This window comes from Pyrus communis, chromosome 13 (genome assembly GCF_041283825.1).
Source record: "Pyrus communis isolate YQ-2024b chromosome 13, ASM4128382v1, whole genome shotgun sequence".
NCBI classification, from domain to species: Eukaryota; Viridiplantae; Streptophyta; class Magnoliopsida; order Rosales; family Rosaceae; genus Pyrus; species Pyrus communis.
The window spans coordinates 21596906-21609900 of NC_142577.1; the positions used below are offsets into that span (position 1 = coordinate 21596906).

General features: G+C 36.1%; 1 long non-coding RNA gene and 1 pseudogene across 1 annotated transcript; both read right to left on the bottom strand.

Annotated features, from left to right (window-relative positions):
* Positions 1 to 255: 255 nt before the first annotated feature.
* On the bottom strand, positions 256 to 759 carry LOC148691941 (uncharacterized). Its single transcript, XR_015955215.1, has 3 exons — positions 663 to 759; positions 491 to 586; positions 256 to 378 (listed from the first exon to the last, which is right to left on the bottom strand). It is a non-coding gene; the product is annotated as an uncharacterized LOC148691941 (long non-coding RNA).
* A 612-nt stretch (positions 760 to 1371) lies between these two features.
* On the bottom strand, positions 1372 to 5929 carry LOC137738163 (major strawberry allergen Fra a 1-3-like; annotated as a pseudogene).
* Between the last annotated feature and the right edge of the window lie 7066 nt (positions 5930 to 12995).

Below are 12995 nucleotides of genomic sequence, written 5' to 3' on the forward strand. Positions count from 1 at the left end.
AGAATATATACACAGAAAAGTAAAAACTATTAAGTTTGAAAGATATGAACGATTCACCTTGCAGGAAATGCGGAGTGATCAGAGTTGGGTTCCATTGGTCTCTCGGAATATCCAGACAAATTGCTCCATTTTGACTGCTAATATTAGGGTACCTTCAACATATGAGACACATACACACACACAAAAACATTATTAGTGATCCCTATGCATATCGTTTCCCTGAGTATTCCAATTCAGCAGTCCCTAGAATCTTACACAGTGGCACCTGGCTGTTTCTCCGACTTTACAAACTGTTTTTTCTTTAAAGCACATTCTGCTGAAGAATAGATTCTTCACAAAAATTATGCAATACGATTTACTGATGTTGGAAAGAAAAAACTGAAACACAAAGACATAAGCTGAATTTCAAAACAGAGTAAATCATTCATATAAGGCAAATGAAGAGAGACAAATCAAGGGATCAAAAAAATGATAAACGCGAAGTCCTTACATGGACATTTTCCTTGTTATGAGGGCACACAGGATGCACGGGAGCATCATGACCTTCGAAAGTATACAACTTTGATCCAGTAGCTGCATTCCACACCTATAAAACACAAATCGATGTAGAAGTTTATCCTGTTTTGTACGACCTATTATATCACCATTTTTTCAAAACCAACCTTAATGGCCTTATCATCACCGCAAGTTATGGCACAGAGTTGCTTAGCCGGGTTGCAGAATGCCAAATCATTAACACTACCAGCATGAGCATCGATCTAGAAATTGATAAAAGTATTAGAAAAGAGAATAGCAAAATGAAATATACTGAAAAGGTAGAAGATGCAGAATATGCAACTCCTGTTTGAAAGAACAATTGCACTTAAGGTTTTCTAGAAAAAGCTACCGTGGATCGTATTCAAGCTTACCAATCAGGATCACGGCTCAAAACTAACTGTTAAAACCTTTCATAATAGTAAATTATTGTTCTTTCTTAAGATTCCAAATAATGGGATACACAATCGTTTTATAGTTTTATATATGGATACTTGACTCTCATCAGTCTTATATACTACCCTTGTGGCAATGAGACTTTTTTATGAGCACATTAGACAAAGGGCAAGCTTTGAGTATTCAAAAGTTTTTCAATTTCTCAATTTGCTCTGGGCCTCGTGATATACCGATAGCAGTTAAAGATGAATGAACAAAACAATAAAGATGGGTCACAACCAAAGGAAAACTGAAATAGAGAAACGAAGAAGGAAAACCATAAATGGAACCCAAACTCAAAGAGAGTGAGAGAGTTAAATCCAAAAGCTTAACCCAATCTAATTTGCATACCATTTGACCATATTAAGAAAAATATGAAATTTGCACCCCCATTTGACCATATTAAGGATAGAGGGCACTCACATCGTCGTGGTAGTACTCTTCTTTGTTATGCTTTTCCTCAAAACTGCCATAAAAAAACCATAAAGCTTAAAAATTTAGAAACTAAAAAGAAAAGGTTCAAAATTTCCATCAGAAACACAAAATGTATACTCATTCCACAAACATAGAACAAAACACATTTATCCCTATCGATCAAAAAAATTCATAACAATAAATATACCAACTTCCGTGCGTAAAGTAAATTTTCTCACCACTTCAGCAAAAGCCCAACCAATTCAAAAACGAACCACCACAATAAACTAGTTCAACTTTTTCTTTTTTCCAATTAAAGTGTCCTGTTCCAAATAGAAAGACAAATAAGGCAAAACCATTAAAAATATGGATAAATACTTGAATGAAATGCACACGCCAAAAGTGCGAAAAATTCTAATAAAAACAAAAATCACATCGAATAAAATATTTGCAATCAAACAAACACGATCAATAGACCCAAATTTTTTTACAGAGAAATTCAAAATATCCCAACCTTTTTGCCAAATGTTTGAACTATTCTAAAAACACAGACAAACACCATGTTTACCATTTCTCTTCATTTGTTTCATCCACCTGAACAAAACACAATATACAAACACATCTATTTAATTCAGGCTCACCTATATTATAAAAGGTCCATCCAAACAACTGAAAAAACATATAAAAAAAGAATTGGAAAACCAACCTTTTTACAACACCAGCGGTTCCAGCGCCGGAGTAGGCAATTAATTTAACAGAAAACAAATTAATCTGCAATTAAAAACAACCAGATTAGCTAAATTCATTCATAGAAGAACAAATCCACACTCACACTTACATAACAAAACACAGACAGAGTATAAAATCAACCGAAATACCTTAATGGCTTTTAGATTTTGAACTCTGCTTGCAAAACAACGGCACAGAAAAATGATTCCAACAACGAAAAGCTGTTACCAAGTGAAGCCAAAAAAACCAAATTTCAATTGACCTATAAATACCAAATTGGAAAACCAGACACAAAAAATCCAACACAATGACCAAAAACAATGCACAAACAGATCTATTTAATTTACTTTCCTTCACATCATAAAAAGTTTGTTGAAACAGCTAAAAAGCCCCGAATAAGAAGATCAAAAAACCAACCTTTTTCCAACACCGCTTGTTTTAAGTACCACCTTAACGGGAAGAAAGTTAATCTGAAACAAAAACAAACCTCATTAACCAAATCAGCACAAACAACAACAGATTCACATTCAAAAACACAAAACACAAAACGCAAAACACACACACAGAATATGTGACTAACAACATGCCTTCATACTTTCTGCATTCAGAACAGTATCAACAAAAAAAACACAGAAGACAACAATAGTGATTAGAGAAGGGCTAGATATACTCTAAAGCTCTATATGCCTAACCACATGCATTGATGATATTTAAGCACAGTCTCTACTGCACTGTCTATTTTGTTACAAACATATATATTGGATGTTATTTTTCTCACTTAACACGGATTATAATGTTGCTTTACATGTACAGTTTTCATTCTTCATATAAAGTATGTAATTCTTGTAATTTTTACCTCTTAAAACCATAAAATAAACAAAACAAAGAACTTATAAAGTCAATGTTAATATAATCTTTTCTGTTCACTAAAGAAATTAAAAAGATTGGAAAAAAAAAAAACAATAGAATCAGCTAGGGCTCTTACATGCACATATCAGCAAAGAAAATTCATCAGATTACTGTATGTACTCAAAGATAGCTCACATTTCTTTTATCAGATCGACAACGAACTGATCGTATGAGTTCGAACAAAAAGTTTTGCTTTCATTTCACTCTCAAATGTAGTTTTATTCCCTTTCGTTGTTTCTTTAGATAAATGGAAAATGTCATTTAAATAGTAAAAGAAAAATATTTGACATGTTAAAACTTAAAACTTCAAAGGTAGAAGGAAAAAAAATACAAATTGGATAGCGGCAAGTTTTAAGTTAAAAAATAGATGTAGCACATGTTTAATTAACCACACTAATTTCCACATAATATGGCACTGAATGTTCTAATTGGCTTGAGACTTTAATCTCTGCTTCGATATGCTCGCAGAACTTTATCTTCAATGGGTTTAGTAGTAAAGCAGAACATCAATAGACAATAGAAAACCAACAACCCAACAACAAATAACGAACCCTTATGCGCCTTGAAGCTCAGAAATGTAAAACACCCATTGCAAAAAAAAAAAAAAAAGGTAAAAAAGCCAGGAATCGATGACACATTAAGGAAAACAAAGGTTTCTTAGTTTCGTACTGCTCAAATTATTTTAATAGCATGGATGAAAAAAGTTAGAAAAAAAATTTATGTTTGGTAAGTTTGCTTATTTACAAGAAATACAAGAAAAGGAGGGAAGTGACATAGATCCTAACCCCTCTAAAAGGTATAAACCTGCAAAACAAGCTTTGAAACACCAAAAGAAATATGTTAGATATAAAAATAAAATCACACATTAGCATAGCGGACCTAACATGTATGGCGTGATGTACATTAATTTAAAAATCGAAAAGCAGATAAGCTAAGAAAATTTGAATGCAAGAAGGAAGAACCGCGGATGGAGGTAGGGGTGTAACTTGGGTTGGGCTAATCCGAACCCACCCATGTCCAACCCGACTTTAAACCCGAACAAGTGGGTGTTTTTTTTTAGTTATAACCTGCCCGAACCCAACCCAATTTCAACCCGTTCATTGATTGGGTTGAGTTGGGTTGAGTTGGGTTGATCATTTGCCCGTCCATCCCTAAACCAACCTGACTAACCAAACCCAATCTAACCAGATTGTAACCCATATCAATTAATGCTCATACTACACGCAAGTGAGCCAAGTCCAAAAACCAACACACTTTCTAATATATATTTTTTTAAAGTACCCTTTATAATTACTTAAGTTTTTAGGGAATAAGAGGTTTTGATTAGTCAATCCATATTTGTAGTCTCTAAATCCTAAAGCTTTATAGTAGATGGATTTATGAAATTAAAGTTAGGTAGCTTTGATGCTACTTGGCTTAATTTTTTAGGAATGCTTGGAAATTAAGTTGTTACAAGATTAAACTTAAAAAAGTTGGGCAACCCGAACTCAACCCAATTAAACCCAAGCCCAAATGAACCCAAATGAAACCCAACCTGAACCTGAGCCCAAATTGTAAAAGTTGGGTTGACATTCTAATTCGCCCGAGTTGCACCCTTAGATGGAGGTAAGTCATGCCACATGAGGATGAGGAAAAACAAGCTATTAAATCATCATCATGGGTGTGTTAACTCATGGGCGTATTTATGGTATGAATTACAAAATGGTTTACAAGGAAAACGAAATCAGGGTTTTCATTTCATCACTTTAGGGTATTATGAGGGAGAGATTCAAATGTTATTCAATTATTATGATTTGCTGGTAATTGAAATGTCGCTTCTCATCGGTTAAGTAAATTAAAGTAGTTAGGAAAATGGAACTTAACATTAGTAACTACAAATTTGCATTAAAAATAGAAATAAATAAATAAATAAAATAAATAAAACATAAAAAAAGGAAAAAAAACCTTACAGGAATAATTAGATCCATTAATTTTTAGTTTATTGCTAATGAAAGGAAATACAACATTCACTCTTCAATCAAAACCTTCAATTACATACAAGCCAAACATTGTTTTAGAAGGGGCAAAATATATATAAAAAAAAGGGATTAAAACCACACCAATATTTGATGGAAAAGATGACACGACACTAAATAACACATGAATGCAGCAGCAGCAGACAATGTGAGGTAGTTCTCAATCAGCTTGAAGAGATGGGAGGCCTTCTCTTTGCCAGCCTTAACATTCTCTTCCTTGATCTCAACATCCCCTTGGTGTGGCAATGGTTGGTGCTCTTGATTACGCAACCGCTGCCGAAAGCCACCAACTTAGTCTTGTAACAGATTTTCTCAATTGTTTCGGATATAGCATCTCCCTCAAAGACACTGTACTTGTACAAAAAGTTGTCCTTGTTGTCCTTGTCAACTCCATCGATTCTGTGCTTGACATAGCTGTATGTGCTACCTTCACTGAAGTTGATCTTCTTAATGGTTCCAATTCCGCCATCTCCTTCAAGGATCTCAGTGCTCTTCATTGCCTATGGTGCAATCTTGGGGATGAGGTTGTCAGCATCAAGAACAAAGGCATTGTACAACCTGGCGGTGGCGCCCCGGGGGGGGGGGGGGGGGGGGGCGCGGCGGGGTGTGGGTGAGGATGACGGAGATGAACTCGGATTCGTACGCCCATGCTTCTGAGATGTGTTTGTGAAGTGGGAAAATAATCGACGAAGAGGAAGACTAAGAAAGAAAGCAACTCCACCATCTCCTTCAAGGATCTCAGTGCTCTTCACCGCCTGTGGTGCAATCTTGGGGATGAGGTTGTCAACATCAAGAACAAAGGCATTGTACAACCTAACGCCGGGGGGGGGGGGGGGGGGTGGTGGAGGAGGGATGAAGGAGATGAACTCAGATTTGTACATGAAAACACCCATGCTTCTGAGATGTGTTTGTGAAGTAGGAAAATAATCCACGAAGAGGAAGACTAAGAAAGAAAGATGATGTATTGGATTTTGAGTTGTGAAGAAATGAGGAGGGTATTGGTATTTACAGGCTGAGGCAGAAGGTGGATCAAAAGGTTTACGCAAGCTCCTAATTGTTTAATGGGTTTTATTCATCATGGACGTGGGAACCATTACTTTTTTTACAAGGAAACTTTGTAATGTGATCAAGAAAAGGCCATCTGGAAATTGAATAAGAAATGGCCAATTACTCCACGAGGTGGACTAACCACAATTTTTTCTTGTGCTTACCAATTAGTGCTCTAGAGATCACACATCATTTTTTTAAACAAAAATATATTTTTATATTAAGGGGTGCGGAAAATAAATTGATATTAAACTTGTCATTCACACGTTTGAACTTAAAACTTTTTATTTACAAGTAAAAATAAATACCACTAGACCTTTAAAAGTCATATTGTCTTACATTCTTCCAAGGGTGGCCGGCCTCCTAAGAGAAAAGAGAGCTTTTTGTGTTTTTCTCTAAACCCTTATGAGGGAATGAGTTATAATTTCCTTTCTATAGCCACTTATATTGAGTGACATAATTGAAATTAAAACCAATTCTCCCTCACATTTTCTATGGACGGCCATGTGGGTTCATTGGGCTTTCATGCCCTTTGTGTTTTTAGGTTGTCATACAACTTGAGTTATTGGACTTGACATTCGAAGCCCATTGGGCCTTGAGGTCCAAAACTAACCCGAGGTCTAAAACAAACTTATTCATTTGATTAATTAACATATTAATTAATCCTAGCCATAAATAATTAAACCATTTAATTATCCTTACTCATCTCCGTTGTTTATTGAATCTCTACCTTACATGGTATACGATCTATTAAGTTCCTTTTAGCGAGGCAGTGGGCAATTAGAACTCTTCAAAGCGATTGTGAATTGAAACTTACTTTTCAATTCTCCTTTTAGTGATTATACACATTTAGAGCTTTCATAAACCATAAGTGACACCTAGCAGTATGTCATGGCTACCCAAGCTAATTAGAAAAGGTGGAGAACCTTATAAGGGAATGAGATATAATTTCCTTTCTATAGCCACTTACATTGAGTGGCATAATTGAAATTAAAACCAATTCTCCCTCACACTTTCTATGCCCGGCCATGTGGGTTCATTGGGATTTTCATGCCCTTCGTGTTTTCAAGTTGTCATACAACTTGAGTTATTGGACTTAACATTTGAAGCCCATTGGGCCTTGAGGCCCAAAATTAATCTGAGGTCTAAAACGAACTTATTCGTTTGATTAATTAACATATTAATTAATCCTAACAATAAATAATTAAACCATTTAATTATCCTTACTCATCTCCGTTATTTCTTCAATCTCTACCTTATACGATGTGCGATCCAGTAAGTTCCTTAGTGGGGGATTAGAACTTAACACTTTTTGTGCCTTGCGCTGTTATATTTACGGGAATTTTTAATACTTTCGGTTCCAGGCTGGAAGCAGAACAAGCCAAAATTTTGGCCTGGCCGGAGAAATGGAATGGAACACATATGCTGGCTGGCTTTGCAGTTAAAAAGGGGGGCCATGAGTGGGCCTTAAGCCCAGAAGAAGGCAGCCCAGCAGGAACAGGAGCCCAGCAAAGCTGGGTTAACCCGAGCGAGGTGTCAGCAGCAGGCCTGGCAGGGAGAAGAAGCCCAAAAAACTGGACTTGGGCTCAGTGCGCGTGGCAAGCCCATGGGGCTGCAGGGTGCCGTTTTGAAGCATAGGCTAGAGTGCAGTCTCGGCTCGACGGAGTGGCACGGACGGTGCATATTCAGGCCACGGCTTAGCTGCGATTTCCTCTTCTGTTTTTTTTCTTTTTTTTTTTATTTTTAATTTTAATTTTATTATTATTATTTTTTTTTTTTTTTATGTTTTTTGAGGAAAGCAATGGTCCCTCAACTTTAACTTAATTGCAATAATGGTTCCTCAACTAAAAATTCATGATCACTAGTCCCTTAACTTATCAAAACATACATCATGGTCATTTTCATCAACTCTGTTAGAACTTTCGTAAAAATGAGTCAAGTGACATGCACGTGAGGCTGAATCAAGAGGCAAATATGTAAAACCAAATCAGAAAAATTGTAGCAATAGTCCCTTAACTTTAACTGAATTGAAGAAATGGTTCCTCAACTTTAACCAAATTGGAATAGTGGTCCCTCAACTTCAACCTAATTGTAGCAATAGTCATTCTAACATAACTCATTTTAACATAATTCTGATGGAGTTGACGAAATGATCATAGCTGCATTTTTTTTTATGAGTTAAGGGACTAGGTTATGGATTTTTAGTTGAATAACCATGACTCCAATTGAATTAAAGATAAGAAACACTTCCTACAATTTTATCCTTTTTTTTTTCGATTTAGGTTTTTAAAACCCTAGTTCGTGTTTCTATTTTTATTTTTTGTTTTATTTTTTTCCTTTGACTCACACAATTCAACATAACAATGTAGCATATTATAACATAACTTGCATATTCGAAATTTGGACATATCAATTGTGTGTGCATGAACATGCTATATATATTGAACAGTATATGCAATATACAATATGTAAAATAAGGCTTTTAGAGATAAGGGCTTTAATGAGATGATTTTACTAATATTTACAATATGGAAAATATAGGCTTTATTTTAATGCACCATAACATGTTACTTATAACAAATTCACAGATTTTACTACTTTTTACAAGAATGTCATATTCATTGTTTGCAACGTAACCTTCACCATTAAAGTTTTTTAAAATGTAATGGTAGATTCACTATCACCCATAAACGTAATATCCATCTTCATTTTCTACAACAATGTCATCTTTTTTGTCTATAACGTAACCTCTCTTTTTTTTTTTTATTTATTTATTTTTATCTTTTTATAATTATTCAAATTTTGAAATATTTTATAACCAGCTCCATTGCCACACTTTTGAAAGCTCTCATAATGATATTGTGTGGAGAATGCACTAATTTACATCTAAAAATTGTCTTGGCATAGACATGATTACTTTCCAAAGCATACCATGTGTTTACTGAAAGGCCTATGTGGGGAATTTCATTGTTTGGTTCTGTTGGTCAATTAGGTACGTTTGGTTATGTGTTGTAAATAACAATTAGGTACGTTGTACTAGTTTAGGTATGAAGTTTAGGTATGGTCTATGACACATCCTGACCCGAAATGTCCACTAGGACCCCAAATCGAGCTGTGCTGACTGACACCTGAATGGTGACGAAGCCATAAAGTGTGATAGTGTATAAAATATGAATAAATTAAAACCTAAAAGTGCTTAAGTACACGAGTGCTCAGTGAGCAATTATGGACCCATTTCACACGTGATACAGAGCATAAGTAAAGTATAGTAAGGTAAGAAAATAATTATACCATCATAAGAGCCACCTGAACTGGGGAGTGCCACAAGTCCTCGTTGATACAAAAATTTGCTATCAGAACCTGAAGGGGTGCAAAGTAGAAAGTGTGAGTGGGCAACACAAAGATTTTCAAAAGCATTTCAATTATCAAAGGTAGTAACCCTTCGTCGCAAAACCTGTATAGTTTCCAGAAAATCATACTACGTATAAGTATGAAATCAAATGCATAACAATAGTAAATTCAAAAGTATACCACGACATAGCATCTCGTTGGCAACATAAATAATCATGTGTTTGACAACCCATACTAGCATGCAAGTCGGAAGTCACCTATGTTGACATGTACGATTGCACCCATATTTCCTCAATCAATGCTAGCCAATAACTCAATAACATGCTAGCCAATAGCTCAATAACATGCTAGCCAATAAGCTCAATAACATGCTAGCCAATAGCTTATCAATATGCTAGCCAATAGTTCAATAACATACTAGTCAATAAGCTCAATAACATGCTAGCCAATAGCTCATCAATATGCTAGCCAATAAGCTCAATAACATGCTAGCCAATAGTTCAATAACATACTAGCCAATAAGCTCAATAACATGCTAGCCAATAGCTCATCAACATGCTAGCCAATAAGCTCAATAACATGTTAGCTAATAGCTCATCAATATGCTAGCCAAGAAGCTCATTAACATGCTAGCCAATAACTCATGAACATGCTAGCCAATAGTTCAATAACATACTAGCCAATAGCCCATCAATACGCTAGCCAATAGCCCATCAATACGCTAGCCAATAAGCTCAATAACATGCTAGCTAATAGCTCATCAATACGCTAGCCAATAAGCTCAATAACATGCTAGCCAATAGCTCATCAATATGTATACCTACACACGAGTTAAAACTACCTAAAGTGGTCTACACGACAGGCTGGGTGTAAATAAGTACATTCAAGTGCTACGATCACGTGAAGGCTGTGCGACGAATCGCAGGTCACCTACGAGTCGGAACCACCTAATGTGGTATGTACGACAGGCTGACACCAATTTGGATCCAAGGTGAGCGTGTGGTGCGGGAGGTGAACGATCACTTGAAGGTTAGGCCCTATCCTTGGGCGAAAGCACTAACACTGAGGTGCAGGTTGATGAGCTCTAACCACATCTCAACACAACACGTACAATTCATAGGCAACTAGTAGGACAAAGTTGGAATTGCTTAGAACATCAATATAGTCATACCATAACTCAATCATTTCCGTTAATACCATAAACTCACCTGAACTTACCTGGGTGTCATGCGCTCACCTTTGCCCTTCAAAGCATTCACAATAATTATGTGCAAGTAATATACATATGGATATATTGTGATGCAATCTAATACTCAACCATGTCATAGCATTTTAAATTATATATATATATATATATATATATATATATATAATACGGCATAAAATGCATAAGTTGTAACTCCCTACTCCCGAACTATTTATTTTCGGGGTAATCATCGGTGACAAGCCCAACTAGACACTAGTTTAATTAACTATCAATACTTATGATTCCTTACTTAAATTTCTTGATTCTTCACACATTGATTTATAACCAACATTTAACCACCAACACATAAGGTTAAAACACACATTTTACACCAATGTCCCTCACATTGTTCAATTCCCCAAACAAAGCTATTGTCTCAATTATTTAACCTCACATCTTGTATAGGTGCATCTAACGTCTCGTTAGACTGCCTATGTACCCTAAACAGGGATCAAGCCATTCGTAGTTCACACTAGTCCTCCAAAGCATTAACAGAAATTATATGAAATTCAATTTATAAACATTTGTGGAATTATCAATCATATATATATATATACACAATAAAAGGAAAAGACCCACTCACTTAGAGTCCACGCTATGATTCTCTAGCATGCACATCGAGGCGTCTTGAATGATTGGCGCCTAGAACAATTATCGAGTCACATCTCAGAACTCATATCACGTAATTCACATAAAGTACATCATCAAGGACATTCTAAAATAGTTTGAGACTCATTGATCACAAGTCAGCTGTTGATCAAAGATCGACGGTAGGGTCTACAACCAAGTATAATTCGATCCGGAAGATCAGCACATTGGATTTTCAATCCATAACTTCCAAAGATTCACATTTTGCTTCTAAAATATCATACTAAAGTTTCATATGATCCAACGGGTAGATCTCCGCCAATTGCCAAATCAAGTGACGGTCAACGTTTTATTTTACAAACTTACAAATCTAATTCAGGAAGGTCTGTATGTCAGATTCCTAATCCATACATTTCTAATATCCTCAAATATTACATAATATAATGTATTAAAGTTTGGTAACGATCCAACGGTCGGATTGTCAATTCATGTAAGGACCTCTTAATGGCCAACTAGATGGTCAACTATGAAACTATATTAAACATCATAATTTCACTAAACGGATGTCAAATATGGAATCGTGGCTTCAAAATTAGCCTAGGAAGGTCAGGTGGAGTCTTGGCCCACGCGCTGCCGCGCATGGTGGTCGGCCGCCACGGTTCGCCGGAAAATTCCACTATTTCCAAAAATTCTCAAATTTCACAGAAGTGAAAATCTCAAAGAGAGGAACAACTTTCATACTTGCCACAAAGTTCAAAAGTGGACGGAAGATGGTTAATTTTACCCATGAAGTCGGCGAGTGCCTAAAGCTTCCCAGTGTCGATTTGTCTTCTACGATGGTCCAACGGGGTCAAGGTTGGTTGGGTTTTGCTCCTGGAATGATGGGCTACAAAGCCCAAGTGGTGGCATCAGCCATCGCTTTGCCGATTTGCCGAAAAATTGAAAAGAGTGGCTGGGGCATTGTTGATTTTCGTCGACATTCTTGGCCTCCAACCGCCACATACCATGGTTAATCAAGGTGGTTCTTGAGTGAGTTTTGTAGAGGGGAATAAGAGCTTCAAGATGGTGGTGGTGGCAAAAAACTCCACCAGAGTTAGCCGGAATCGACCTTGGAAATTGGGTGGTTGCAGTGGTGGCGTACACGGGAAAGCTGGGAGCTTTCTCCCTTTTTTTTTTTTTTTTTTCTTTTCTTCTCCCCTCATTTTTGATTGGTCCACCCTTCTTTTATTTTGATTGGTCCCTTTTCTTCCCTTAAAACCAATTGGCTTCCGTCCCACAAAATGGGAGCTCAAATTATTTAACTAACTTTAAATAATAAATTTCAAACGTCTATAATTATACCGTTATAATCCAGACTCGCAAACGACTTTCGCCTATGCCTTCGTACCAACGAGTAGGATATGTTAAAAGAATAAGTCTCACATCTCTCAAACCGATGGTCAACGGAAGTCAAAGTCCTTACCTCTAGGGTATTTTCGTAAATTCACACTTTTAAAATTAATAAAAACGTAAAATTATGGACGGGTTGTCACAGTCTATTCTGTTGTGATTTTAATTAGGTACGTTATATAGTTTAGGTTTGGTAAATTCAATACGATCAATTTGGTACGGTTCATATGTTTTATGTTTAGCTCATTAGGTCTGGTGCATTCGGTACGATCAATTTGGTACGGTTCATATGTTTTATGTTTTAGTTCATTAGGTTTGGGAGATTCGGTGTGATTAAT